The sequence below is a fragment of the Callithrix jacchus genome, chromosome 2 (assembly GCF_049354715.1).
Source record: "Callithrix jacchus isolate 240 chromosome 2, calJac240_pri, whole genome shotgun sequence".
In the NCBI taxonomy this organism is placed as follows: domain Eukaryota; kingdom Metazoa; phylum Chordata; class Mammalia; order Primates; family Cebidae; genus Callithrix; species Callithrix jacchus.
Genome location: NC_133503.1, coordinates 83,483,064 through 83,498,388, shown reverse-complemented (window position 1 = coordinate 83,498,388; position 15,325 = coordinate 83,483,064). Strand labels below are relative to the sequence as shown.

General features: G+C 35.2%; 1 long non-coding RNA gene across 1 annotated transcript in view; it reads right to left on the bottom strand.

The window, feature by feature from the left end:
- Nucleotides 1-5,097: 5,097 nt before the first annotated feature.
- Nucleotides 5,098-15,325, bottom strand: part of LOC118151397 (uncharacterized) — a 95,434-nt gene continuing 85,206 nt past the window's right edge. The window contains exons 3-4 of the long non-coding RNA XR_008479568.2: nt 11,071-11,125; nt 5,098-6,790 (exon numbers count right to left, since the gene is read on the bottom strand). This is a non-coding gene — a long non-coding RNA (uncharacterized LOC118151397). The remainder of the gene's footprint in view (nt 6,791-11,070; nt 11,126-15,325) is intronic.

The window sequence follows — 15,325 nt, the reverse complement described above, 5'->3', positions numbered from 1 at the left end:
ATAGTGCAGCAAACCTGGCTGTGGTAGGTGGTGGCCAGACTGCTTCTTTAGGCTGGATCCCGACCCATCCCTCCTCACTGGGTAGGGCCTCCCTGCAAGAACGTCAGCAACTCCACACAGGGGCTTAGGGACAGAATACTGATCTCCCTGGGCCTGAGCCCCTAGGGGGAGGAGTAAATATAGTCTCCATGGACCAGTAGGCTTAGTTTTTCCCCTGCTAGCTCTGAGGAATCCAGGCAGCCCAGACGAGTGGTTCCCTCCCAGCTCAGCACACCCCCTCCACCAAGGGACAGCCAAAATGCTTGATTAAATGGATCCTGGTTACCATGATCCCCAACTCAGTGAGACCTGCCAACAGGAGTTGTCAAACACCCTATACAGTAGTGTTTCTACTGGCATCAGGTCAGTGCCCTCTGAGGTCAGAGATCCCAGACGAAGGAGCAGGCACCCATCTTTGCTGTTCTCCAGCCTCCTCAGGTCACATCTCCAGGTGTGGGAGTGACCCCAATGAATAGGGCCTCAAGTGAACCCCCAGCAAATTGCAGTAGCCCTACAGAAGAAGAACGTGACTATTGAAAAAACAAACCAAACAAAAACAGAAAGCAACAACAGCATCAACTAAAAGTCCCCACAAAAACCTCATCTAAGGGTCAGCAGTCTCAAAGTTCAGAATTAGACAGACTCAGGAAGATGAGAAAGAATAAAAAAAATTGCTGAAAACTGAAAAGGCCAGAGTACATCTTCTCCTTCAAATGATTGAGACACCTCTTTAGCAAGGGCACACAACTGGATGGAGGATGAGATGGACGAATTGACAGAAGTAGCCTTCAGAAGGTAATAACAACTTCACTGAGGTAAAAGGAACACGTTCTAACACAAAGCAAAGAAGCTAAGAACCATGATAAAAGGTTACAGCAGCTGTTAACTAGAATAACCAGTTTAGAGAGGAACATAAATGACCTGATGGAGCCGAAAAACACAGCACGAGAACTTTGTGAGGCATACACAAGTATTAATAGTTGAATCAATCAAGAAGAAGTAGGAATATGAGAATTGGAAGACTATCTCACTGAAATAAGGCATGCAGGCAAGATTAGAAAAGAAAAGAATGAAAAGGAATATACGAAACCTCTGAGAACTATGGGACTATGTAAAGAGACTGAACCTGTGACTGTTTGGAGTAACTGAAAGAGATGGGGAGAATGAAACAAGTTGGAAAATATACTTCAGGATATAATACAGGAGAACTTCCACAACCTGGCAAGACAGGCCAACATTCAAATTCAGGAAATACAGAGAACCCCACTAAGATACTCCATGAGAAAATCATCCTGAAGAAATGAGATTCTTCAAGGTTGAAATTAAGGAAAAAAATGTTAAGAGCAGCTAGAGAAAAAGGCTAGGTCACCTACAAAGGGAAGCCCATCAGATTAACAGTAGATCTCTCAGTAGAAATCCTACAAGCCAGAAGAGAGTGGGAACCAATATTGAACATTTTTAAGGAAAAGAATTTCAATCCAGAATGTCATATCCAGCCAAACTAAGCTTCATAAGTGAAGAAGAAATAAAATCCTTTTCAGACAAGCCAATGCTGTGGGACTTTGTCACTACCAGGCTAGCCTTGCAAGAGCTCCTGAAGGAAACACTAAATATAGAAAGGAAAAACTGGTACCAGCCACCACAAAAACATACTAAAATACAAAGACCAATGATAGAAACTGCATCCAGTAGTGTGTACAATAACCAGCCAACATCACGATGACAGGATCAGATTCACACATAACAATATTAACCTTAAATATAAATGGGCTAAATGCCCAAATTAAAAGACACAGACTAGCAAATTGGACAGAGTCAAGATCCTTTGGTGTGCTGTATTTAGGGACCCATCTAACATGCAAAGACACACATAGGCTAAAAATAAAGGGGTGGAAGAAAATTTACCAAGCAAACACAAAGCAGAAAAAAAGCAGGGGTTGCAATCCTAGTTTCTGACAAAACAGACTGTAAACCAACAATGATCAAAAAAGACAAAAAAGGGCATTACATAATGCTAAAAGGATTACTCCAACAAGAGCTAACCATCCTAAATGTATATGCACCCAGTACTGGGAGCACCCAGATTCATGTAGAAAGTTCTTAGAGACCTACAAAGAGACTTCGACTCCCACAAAGTAATAGTGGAAGAGTTTAACACCCAACTGTCAATATTAGATCATCAAGACAGAAAATTAATGAGGATATTCAGGACGAACTCAGCTCTGGATCAAGTGGACATGATAGATATCTACAGAACTCTCCACCCCAAAACAACAGAATATACATTCTGCTCAGTGCCACATGACAATCACTCTAAATTGATCACATAATTGGAAGTAAAGCACTCCTCAGCAAATGCAAAAGAACTGAAATTATAACAGTCTCACAGACTGTTCTAATCAAATTAGAACTCAGGATTAAAAACTCACTCAAAATCATAAAACTAGATGGAAATTGAACAACCTTCTCCTAAATGACTCCTGGGTAAACAACGACATAAAGGCAGAAATCAAGCAGGTTTTTGAAACCAATGAGAACAAAAACACAAAGTACCAGAATTTCTAGGACACAGCTAAAGCAGTGTTAAGAGAAAGATCTCAGATTGATACCTTAACATCACAATTAAAAGAGCTAGAGAAGCAAAAGCAAATAAATCCAAAAGCTAGAAGATTACAAGAAATAATTGAGATTAGAGCAGAACTGAAGAAGACGAAGACATGAAAATTCCTTCAGAAAGTCAATGAATTTAGGAGCTACTGTTTTTGGAAGAAAAAGAACTAACAATATAGATAGACTGCTAGTTAGACTAATAAAGGAAAATGAATCAAATAGACACAATAAAAAATGATAAAGGGGATATCACTACTGACCCCACAGAAATACAAACTACCATCAGAGAATACAATAAACACCTAAATGCAAAGAAACTAGAAAATCTAGAGGAGACGGATAAATTACTGGATACATCCACCCTCTTAAGACTACAAAATTAAGAAGTCAAATCCTTGAATAGACCAATAACAAGTTCTGAAATAGAGGCAGTAATAAGTAGCCTACTAACCAAAAAACTCCCAGGACCAGAACAAATTCTATGAGAATTCTACCAGAGGAGCTAGTACTATTCCTTCTAAAACTATTTTAAACAATTGAAAAAGTGGAACTCCTCCCTAACTCATTCTATGAGGCCAGCATCATCCTGATACCAAAACCTGGCAGAGATACAACAACAACAAAAAAAAAAAGAACCTTCGGGCCAATATCCCTGATGATCATTGATACAAAAATCCTCAGTAAAATACTGGCAAACTGAACCCAGCAGCACATCAAAATACTTATCCACCATGATCAAGTTGGGTTCATCCCTGGGATGCAAGGCTGGTTCAACATATGCAAATGAATAAATGTAATCCATCACATAAACAGAACCAATGGCGACAACTACATGATTGTCTCAATAGATGCAGAAAAGGCCTTTGATAAAATTCAACATTTTTTCATGTTTAAAACTCTCAATAAACTAGGTACTGATGGAACATACCTCAAAATAACAAAAAAGCTACTTATGACAAATCCATAGCCAATATCATACCAAATGGGCAAAAGCTGGAAGCATTCCCTTTGAAAACAGGCACAAGACAAGGATGCCCTCCCTCACCACTGGTGGTTTGCTGCACCTATCATTCCATCTCCTAGGTGTTAAGCCCCACATGCAGTACTTATTTGTCCTAATGTTCTCTTTCCACCCACCCCCTGTCAGTCCCTTGTCATGTTGTTCCTCTCCCTGTGTCCATGTATTCTCATTGTTCAGCTACCACTTATTAGTGAGAAAATGTGGTATTTGATTTTCTGTTCTTTTGCTGTGTGGATGATTTTTAGTTTAATTAAGTTCCAAACATTTATCTTTGCTTTGTTGCATTTGCTTTTTGGTTGTTGGTCATTAAGTTTTTTGGTTTTCTGTTCCTGTGTTAGTTTGCTGAGGATGATGGCTTCCAGTTTCATGCATGTCCCTGCAAAAGACATGATCTCATTCCTTTTTATGTTTACATAGTATTCCATGGTGTATACATACCGCATTTTCTTTACCCAGTCTATCATTGATGGGTATTTGAATTGGTTCTCCACAGACTTACTGCCCAGGTGTCTTGTGGGTCTCTACTACCTGCATCCCAACACAGTGCTCTTCAGCCATGTTAGCTGTGGCTCAAGCAACCACAACTGTGGCTCAACCTGCAACTCTGAAAAGTTTAAGAGGCAAATCTTGGGACCATTCATGTGGTATTAAAGTCTACAGGCTGACAGAATGTAAAAGCTGTTGGGGGCATTGCTTTCCCCTCCTAAATATCAAAGGAGGTTGAAGGCAGCCTGGTGTCCAGGCAGAGACTAGTCACAGGGACAGAGCCACCTCAGAGGTTCCCCAATAGTGCAATGCTGAATGAATCTGCAGGAGCAGTACTGCCACCAAGATCCCAAAAGGGTAAAGCTACCACTGCAGCTCTACATAAGGGAGCTGAAGCATGGTGTGAGCTTGGCAAAGCCATGGGGACAGAGCTGCCAGAGGCTTTAGTGGTCCAACCCCTACACCAGTGATCTTAGGACAGAGAGCCAAGGAGATTATTCTCCAGCTTTAAGACAACATTATTTTCTCTGTTGAGTTTTGAACTTATTTGGGGAGTGTTAATCCTTTCTTCTTGTATGTGTCTCCTATTTGTAATGGGAATGTCTGTCCAATGCCAGTCCCCCCTGGTGTATCTTGAAAATAGATAACTTGTTTAATTTCACATGCTGAGAGCAAGAAGAAATTCGACTCAAGGTGAATCATGCCATGAGTGCTAGAGGCTCTAGAGAGCATGGCTGTATTTTCTTAGAGGTGTCCTGGTGTGGAGGACCATGGATCTGCAGGCACCACCATCCTGATTCTTCTGACGTAGAAGCGACGCTAGAATGTGTCTATAGATTGTATTGCGAGCACCCAAACTTTCTAGTTTGTCCAGATTTAGATTTGATCAGTTTTCTTGTCCAATAAAAAAGCATTTTCAAAAAAAAAATCACACCTACATGTGATTTAGATGAAACTTTATTCTTTGGACTTTTGAGTTGCTACTGAAATGAGTTAGGACTTTTTAAACAATTGGGATGGAAGAAATGTATTTTTTATTGTGAGAAGGACACAAATTTGAGGGATCAGGGTCAGAATGCTATGGCTTGAATGTGGTTTTCAAAAGTTCATAAGTCAGTTAATCCTCAATGTAACTCAATCCTCAATGCAACAGTGTTGGGAGGTGAAGCCTACCGAGGTGATTGGGTCTTGAGAGAACTCCCCAACAGGGATTCATGTCATAATAGTGGAGGGGGGTTAGTTATTATGAGTGTGTGCCGTAAAGTGAGTCCAGCCTGGTCTCAGTCTCCTGAGCTAAGGAATTTGCCCACCTCGGCCTCCCAAAGTGCTAGGATTACAGGTGGGAGCCACTACACCCAGTCAAATAAATGTATTTTTTTCCTATCAATTACTTTTTTGTGTCCTCTGCCAATTTTTAAATAAGTTATATGTTCTTATTCTTATGCTGAAGAAACTAGCATTTTCAGTGTCACATATAATACAAAATTATTATTCCAATTTATCACTTGATTATTTTTTTAAAGTTTTTTAGTGTAAAAGTTTTCACTTTGCTTTTTTTCTTTTATAAATTTACTTTCTTTTATAATTTCTAAGTTTTGTGACTTCTATACTCTGATTCAAAAATTATGTCCTATGTGTTCTTCTATGGATAATTTTTATGTTTACATCTTTACTAGTCTGGAATTTAATTTACTAAAGATAAGAAATAATCTTCAATTGACTTCATTATTTCATCCAAAATGTTTTAAGAACCTACATTTTAAAAAACACCTTTTTCTCAATGATTGGAAGGAGAAATATGACTCCTAAAAATTAGACATTATTCTGGTTATTAAAAGATATTCTTTTTGTCATATTTTTTAAATTATCTAGGTATTTCTGTTATTCTTTTTAAATTAAGAAACTTTTATTTTTGACCAATTTTTTTTGTGTGTGTGTATGGAGAGAATCGTATATGTGTGTGTCTCTTCTTCCCATTAACATGGTGATTGATAAATATCAGCTACTAATAGAACCTTCCACTAGATGGACTATTCAGCCATGGCATCAACCCTATTTCACTGAGGAATATTAATGTGCTGCTAAATTCTGTTCATATTTTGCTTACTATACATTTTAACCCAAATCTATGATGAGTTTAGTGTGGAATTTTCTTTAATCTATTTTTAAATTTAATATTAATATATATCTTATTAAAAAGCTTTATTTCATAAATGAAGCTTGATTTATCTCTCAATGATCTAAAACTGTCTAATAGTTTTGGAGTTTTCTGCATGTTAAAGGTTTTATAGAATTTACCTGGAAACCATAAGAATTAGCTATTACATCAGCAATTCTCACACTTTGGTATACCTCAGCATCACTCAAAAGCCTTGGTAAATAGAGTTTCATTTTCAGGAAGTTGAGGGTAACACCCAAGAATTTGCAGTTTTTAACAAGCTGATCCTACTAGTCTTAGAACCACATATTAAGAACTATTGCCCTAGAATTTGTTGCAGTAACAACCCAAAATTATCAAAAACAGAGTTTTCTTTCTTCATCTTAATTCATATTGGCTATGTGTCAGCTAATAATCTCTGGAACTCTTCTATGTGTCTTCTCATCCTTGGATCCAAACTGCCGAATTTTCATAGTCTGGGAAAAGAAGAGCAATATTACTGTAAGGCTCTTGAAGCTTCTACCAAAAAAACCCATGTATTTCCCTTCTGTTTTGGTTTTATGGACTCATGCAAGTCATGTTGTCAAGCCTTATATTAATGGGATTGGAGAAGGAGGGAGAGAATTGGGGACAATAATTCAAACTACCACAAAAACCGTATGAGAGGTTAACTCTTTGAGAGTTTTTATGTAATGTGATGATTGATAGGTTTGAGATTTTCATGTCTTCTGTTCCTTCAGAAATAATCCATTTAATTCTCTAAATCAGTTTTGTTTGCACAAAATAGAGTGAAATGTTTTTTCATTTATTGAATCAGTTAAGCTCTATTTCAGATGCAAGAGAATGCAAGAGAGAGCACTGCAGATTAAAAGATTATAAACATACTCAAACAAGGTGATTTAAAAAATTATTTTCTTAGTTAAATAAAGTTCAAAGGAATGTAGTCTGAAGTTCATGTAGTGATTCTACAATTTTTTCATGGACCTGATTCCAGCACTTAATTCCGCCATTCTTTTGTGTGGCTCTTGTCCTCATGGACCAATATAGTGACTAAAGCTTTACTTTCTTTTCTGCACACCAGGCAGCAGGATGAAAAAAAGAATGGTTGGGGAACAGACACCCACCAGCTGCTTTTAAGAATAGCTCCTGATAGCAGCAACATGGCATTTCTGATGCCAGTTGTAAGGAAGACTGGACAATAAGACTTTGTGGGTAGTCATGTATCTAGCCAAAAGTTTTGGATTCTATTACTAAAGAAGGAAATAAAATATACTGAGCATAGCAAATATTGATCTTTCTTACATACTTCCAATTTCCCCAATATCAGAAGTTATTTTCTACTCTTGTTTAAAATTTCTTTTTAAGTTAGTAATTCTTGCAAAGAACTAAATTTGGCACTGTTCATTTGTTTTACTCTTGTTCTATTTTCTTTTCTTTTCTTGAGACCCAGCCTCTGTCACCCAGGCTGGAGCGCAGTGGCATGATCTCAGCTTGCTGCAACCACTGCCTCCTGGATTCAAACAATTCTCCTGCCACAGCCTCCCGAGTAGCTGGGATTACAGGCATGAGCCACTGTGCCTAGTCTTGTTCTATTTTCTAATTTATTTATTTCTGACTTTATTAATATTATTAATATTATTTTCTTCCTATAAGTGTTCCTTACCTTTAACTAGTTGAGAGTGCTTTCTATTTTTATGTTGTGTCTAGTTCATTAATTGTCATTCTTTTAAATTTAATAATATAAGAATTTGAGTTTATAATTTTTTCTCTGATCACTGAATTAACTAAATGCCACAGATATATAAATATTTAATAATCATTATTTCCCAGATAAGAAGAGTTTTTAATTAAAAACAAATGTGTATGTGTTTCTTAAATGTGATTTTTTAAATTTATAACCTAATACATCGTCTTTTTAAAAAATGTTACACAGGAACTGGAATGGCTTCATATTATCTCTTAGAGGGCAATATTATAAGTGTATCAATTGGAATCAATGTCTAACATGTTTTTTGTACGTTATGTATCCCTACATGTATCTTGCATATGCCTACTTATACATGTATTTTTTATATTCCTACTTATTTATGATGTGATTGGTTGCTTTCAATTACTTTACGTTTTTATTACTTTATTTATGAATTATACTAGTTCAATATTCTTCTTTATTTTATGTCTCATCGTATTTCCTTTTAATCTCCCTGTCATTTATTTATTCCAGATGGCATGTTTTCTTTTTCTTTTTGCTTCCAGAAGGCATGTTTTCTTTAGTTTCTTTTATTTCATGGAGAAGCATTTCTCTCCATTATTAACCTAAGCAATGGCATAATTCCGGTTGTATTCTGCTTTTCGAATCCTGTATTTTTGTTTCTCCTCCTGCAATATCTTAGCTGGAAGCCCAATCCTTTTTTAATGAGGAAAGTTCTTTCTGGAATAACCATTTTCAACATCAGGGTGTTGAATAAGGGTTGGGTGACTGAGCTGTGCAGGAAGCTAACCTGAGTAGCAGGCAGATTCAGTCTGTAGCCTTCAGAAATTTAGCACAACACTGTGCCCAAGATTATACATTTTTTTTTAACTAAAAAGAGCTATAGGACTGACAGCAAGGCTGCTTTTAAAACAAAAGTGTGCATTGAGTTTCCATGTATATATGTTTGGGCATCTTGATTTAGTCATTACTTATCCTTCTAGTGGATCAAGATCAGGAGCTTTGGGGCTGCTGGTCATCACTTTCTGTTTCTTCTAGCCACCTGTAGTGGTTCTTTGCTGTATGGCAAGTGTGTGCTACTCTTCTCAGCCCCAATTTACTGATCATTCTGTCTTGTCCACCAGGGTTTAGGGAGCCTCCTAATTCTATTCCTTGTTTCTAAACATTATTATTCTAAGCATATATTTATGGGTTTGTCTTCATAGGGTGTGCATCTGAATTTGGAAAACTATTCCTTCTGTAGAAAATCTATAGAGAGAGCTATTCACTCAGTGCTTTCTATATCTCGTTCAATTACTAATGCATTTTCTTCCTATATTGTTGTTTGGGGTTATAGGTGATTCCTACTTTCCTTAGAGATTAACATAATTACATTTTGTTTCTCGATATCTTATAATTGGGATTGGTTTCAGAGGAAAGGGTGATTGAATTACAGATAACTTTACCCAGTTATCTTAGACTGGAAGCCCTGAATATTCTTTTCCTAACTAGAAACAACTATACTGAAAGTAAAAATTAAGTATTTATGTTTCCCCGACAGTGGGCATATTATTCACTTAGATGTATATATATATAGACAGTAGATCATACAAAGGGACATGGTATGTTTGAGTTTGAAGGCAAATCTTGGTTTAATTTGGCAACAAAATAGCAAACAGTGCAACATGGAGAATAAACTTTTCTTCATGCAAGGAATTTCAGTACAATTGAAAATATGGGATATATTGTGTATTATATTTGAATACCTCCAAATATCATTACCAACTCAGCTATTCATATATAAAATCTCGTGGTCAAAATTTTATAGGTACTTAGTGCTTCAAATAAATTCAATTAATGATAAGCAATTAAACTAAATTTCTATTTCATTTAAATATATCTGAGTCTTTAGACAAGTCACCTGATTTTGCCTTAATAGTGATATTATTTTTATCATTTGTGATAGGTCTTGCCAGAGGTGAAAATAAATAAATATTTTTATCTGAGTATAGACAGACAATATACAAGCTTTGCCCCATTATCATTATTGAGAATTAAAGATTTAAAAGCCATGACTATATTACAGGTTATATCGCTCTATTTCTGAACTTAATATGACCTATATAGATGGATATATATAATAACGTAATTATGATGAACAGCATCATTACAAGTAAAGCTAATAGAAGTGCTGGCTATTTTTTCTTTAGCAACTATTTTCCCATTTTAAATGAAGAAAGATCTTGCTTTGACTAAATTATTAATGTTGTGATAATCTGTCATTAGAATCAATAACTGCTTTATTATGCATAGTGCATATAGTGCTAAAATGGACCCTCTCAAATAAATTTAGTGCCTTGTCACAATATAATATGATTTTACAATATTGCTAATGTGCACAAAGCATTCAAATATAAAATATCGGCATGTCGGAGATTTATGACAAATGTGAGGAGAAGATGAATCTAGGTTAAGCTTTCATGTCACTTGACTGAGGTCAAGAAAATCAATACTATTCGTAATGTATCTTTCACCCACAGTCATAAATGAAAAACCTTCTGCACATAAAAAGACTTTTAATTTATCTTTTAGTCTCAGTGGTAGAAATATTCTAAAATGGGTGTTAGAAGAAAAATTAAAATTAATTGGCAATAAGGAGAACAAATCATATCTTTGGCATGTGCAGTGACTCAAGAACAGGTAACTGAATATGTTTCTCTATTTTGATCTTTGCTTTTTCTCTGCAAATGTGTTTAATGTTTGTAAATTCTAAGAATTAACATGATGTAGGTGATAGTCACAATTCTCAACTTTAGCTTTTATGAATTTTATAACATTGTGAAATGGCCAGCAACTGCATTTCAATTTATTTCATTAACTGACTATTTCCTATTTCTTTTGATGCAACATGGTTTTTAATCATTAGACTCAATAACTGCTTACAGTGATATTAGTCATATACTGACCACAGTATTTGTGATCGATTTCTCTAATCCTTTTCATCTCTAACAATTATGGAAGAACCAATGTTGGTAGTGGTTTAGGCATGAAGAAGTTACCAGTACTGACCCATGATATTCAATGGGAGGTCTTTAAGGAGTTTCTGGAGAAGGACTTTTCTTTCCTAAAAATAAAATACAGAAAAAAATAACATTATTTTACTAGGTGATTTAGGGAACTGCTGCAGTCATCGCTGCAGCCTGGAGGGAAGTCAGCCAAGCTGAGATGCAGAGCTGAGAAATGAAAAATCTGATTCCTTCATGAAATTGTTTTCAGATAAGCCTGGAGATCATTTTACCTTTGAATACATTTTATTTAAGATAAATATGCTTATTTCAAGCCAGCTTGAAATGCAGTTCTATGTTGCAGCCAAAAAGTATCCTTACTGATGCTATCCATCATCATTAGAAATTAATTGAAGATTAATTATTTTTCATATTTTCATATTCTTCCTTGATGTGAAGAGACCACAGTGTGTAACTGCCTTATCAATAAAGATTAAAATGGCTAATGAGCCTGATCACAAATAACTGAATCTGTTGTAGCTCAGATGAATGATAGTAGTCTTGATATATGGATTCTACTTATAGTTAACTGTTTCTATTAAGACTGTTTTTAATCTCTGAAAGGTTTTCATATATTCAGATAATTTTAAATAATTCTTTCTCTTAACTGCTTTGTTTTGGCAATAATAGTTCTATTTAAGTATGTGCTTTTAACTAAAATTTACTAAGTGCATAGTGAGTGGGAAAGGTAGACACATACAATTATGGCTTACAGTGAGAGAGATTATGCTCAAAATATTCTGGAAACATGAAAGACATACTACCTCATCAGCTCTGGAGGAAGAGGAAATACAAGAGACGGTTTTCCGGAAGAAGTGATGACTAAGCTGAATGTTGAACAATTATTAGAGCTAGCCAAATATAAGGAAAAGGTAATGTGAGGATATAGGCCAAAAGAACAATAAAAATAGGCATATATGTTACAATTATGAGTCTAGGGAGTGGGACAAGAAGTGACAATAGAAGAGGCTGAAGGTAACAGCACAATATCATGGTTAAGAACAAGGACTTTGGTGTCACAGGGTTCTGAAGGGTTCTGTGTTTCAATTACTCCTTGAATTAATAGTTAGCAGGTTCCAATTATGTCTCTGGCTCTGTGTTAGACAATAGTGCGCTAACAGCAATCTTTGTTTTCACGTAGCATACATTCTAAAGGGCAAGAGTGACAAAAAAAACAGATGTGTAAAAAATAAGTTGTAATGGGACTTACAAAGGAAAGAAAGGGCTGAGATATAAATGAACTGTAAATACCTATTTTAGATAGGGCGATCAGAGTGGACCTCTCTGAGAAAGTGAGGCTGAATGTAATTGTTGACAAAAACCCAGCTTTGAAAGGTGTCAGGAAAAAAGCTTTGCAGCCTCCTCCCCTCAGAATACCCACCCAGTCATAACCACTTGTTCTACCACAAAATTATTAAATAAAATTATATTCTAATTATTTATAATAATTGTTTTCTTGCTGTTTAAAATAATTGCATCACCCAAGCATGCACTCCTAAACATTATAGTTTAACTTTGTCCATTTCTTCTTATTTATGTAACTTTGAAATTTCTTTTAATGTGTAGTCTTGCTCTGAATTCATTGCTTTTTCTTGCAACTTAGCTCTTGAAGAATCTTGATAATTTAATATGTAAAGTTATCCACCAAATGAGAAAAAGAAATAATCAGTCTCCTAAAAGAAATTAATTAGTCCTTTAAGATAGCTCTTTGTACATACGACTCATTTGCTTTTATGTCCTTTTAGAAAGTTTAAAAGTAATATATTTAGAGGGTCTACTCCTAGTTTCCAAAAGGAGAGACCTCTCAGTACACTCCATTTTTAAGCGTGAAATGACTTATCATTCATTTATTCATTGGTGAAGTGGGGGATAAAAACCTGGCATGGTGGGCTCAGCTTTCCTCCTTCCTCTTGACAATAATTTGTCAGAGCAAGTGTAAATTTTGCTTTTTCTGGCAATGGGCTATGGGTGTGGAGTGGGGGGTGCCAGGGGTGCCTACCCCATTTTGTACAGCTGATCAATTCTGAGGGGCAGTGCTCTTAATCCTAGGTGGCTAACTTGAAGCCACCTCCTTCACTTGAGCCTCTCCCCATGATAGAAGTATCTTAATTCAATGTGGTACTCGTTTGCTTCATTCATTTTTGAATTGTTCAAATTTCTGTAGGTATATAGTGGTACTGAGAGCTCAACAAGCACACATTCACTTTATTTCATGGTTTACTTTATAAGTATTGTTTCAGTAATAAGCACATTGCTGACTAATTTACTTGAAATGCAGACTTTTTGATTCATTTGATATTTAAAATATATTGGTGTAGTATACTAGTCTTTAAAATAATCCTTTTCATAAAATTATTTATCTTAACACATAAGCATATTTCATAACTTCAGTTTCCTTTTATCAGATTTACTTCCTGAAATTGCCACAGAGATTTTTTACAAATACAGACTCAAATATTGAGAAATGAACTTTTAAATGAGCTTGAATTCAGGAAACCAGCATTGAATATGTGGTTTGAGTAAGAATTCCACAGGATGATGGAAACTTGAATGTAGAAACAATATAGGGATACAGTACACCATTTGGATACAGTATATCCAGCACCCTACCCTTCTAATTACATGAAGAACTCCACTATGAGGTGGCTATTACAGTTCAATGTTGCAGTGTAATAAATGGAAAAATGTGGTCATTGTTAGTTCTATTGTGTTTCCAAAGCTATGGTTACACAATGAGACTTTACCCAAAACGTTTCATACATACTAAAATATGCTGAACTTTAACCAGAAAAATCTTCATAATCTTATAAAATAAATTGTATATTTAGCTTCATAAATGGCTATTTTCCTGCATTTTTTTCATTTAGCATTTTTAGATATTTATTTAGAGTTGTATTTCTTAGACTTTTATCTTTTATTCTCATATAATTAAATACATTTAAATTAAATACATTTAATTATATGAGAATAAAAAGATAAAAGTGTTTTAAACTGTAGATTATATATAATGTCTCATGTTACAACTTACCTTATATAACTATGATAAAGATTGTAACTCATAAATGTATATTGGTAAGAAAAAATTATTTTAGTTTTAACTGCACTTATTGAAAAATCTATGTTTCATAGTTACAATGTAATCCCCTTGCTGATCATTACAATTTAGAAAGTTCAAGTCTAACTCCATAGATCATTACTTCTGCCAAAAGTGCTTTGGTAAATCTTTGCTCTTTTGACCTGAATATCTACAGTTAATCTTTGGAAGCCTTTAGCAGCCTTAGAGGTTAAAAGCCTAATATCTCATGTTCAGTTATAGATCTACTTCTATTTAACAAAACTTGTGGTGGTTTTCTGTTTTTGCTTTTGTTTTGAGACACCCAGGCTGGAGTGCAGTGGTGTGATCTCAGCTCACTGCAACCTCTGCCTCCTGTGTTCAAGTGATTCTTCTGCCTCAGCTTCCCAAGTAACTGGGATTACAGGCACTTACAACAATGCCCGGCTAATTTCTATATTTTTAGTAGAGATGGGGTTTCACCATATTGGCCAGGCTGGTCTTGAACTCCTTACATCAAGTGATCTGCACATCTCTGCAAAGTGCTGGGATTACAGGCATGAGCCACTGCACCTGGCCCAAACTTGTGTTTTTAATGAAAAAAGGGGGTCTTCTCTTTGTCAGCATCATAGTTAACATCTCAATAGTTAAGACAGGTAATAGTATAAATGGTATATCTTAATCCAAGACAAAAAGGCCTTATGGATTTCTTCTATATGGTTATTACTAGACAGAATGAGAAACAGGCAAATGTAAATGTATTTGTGATTGTTCAGTGACAACAGCATTAGAAAGATGAGTTTAAAAAGCTTAATTCATTGTAATTCTATTTTTAGATGAGATGTCAGTAAATAACAGAAATAATATGTCAAACGGCTTTAAAACTGTCCCTAGATTAGACAAAACGAATAGTTTGTATGGCATCCAGATTGCCAAGTATAATTGATTTGGATTCTTAGACTGCTGGGGACAATTTTTTAACCAGTTGAATTGGATGCATTTATACCTCAGTATAAAAATATGAATTGATTCTTTTGAAATATCATCTGGAAAACAACAAAGATAAAAGGTAAATACATACACACACACACACATAACACATATATAATATATACATATACACATATACATACATATAATAAATACATACATATATATGAAATTGGATTTTGAAAAAAATTATAAATATAGTTTTTATACATTTCTG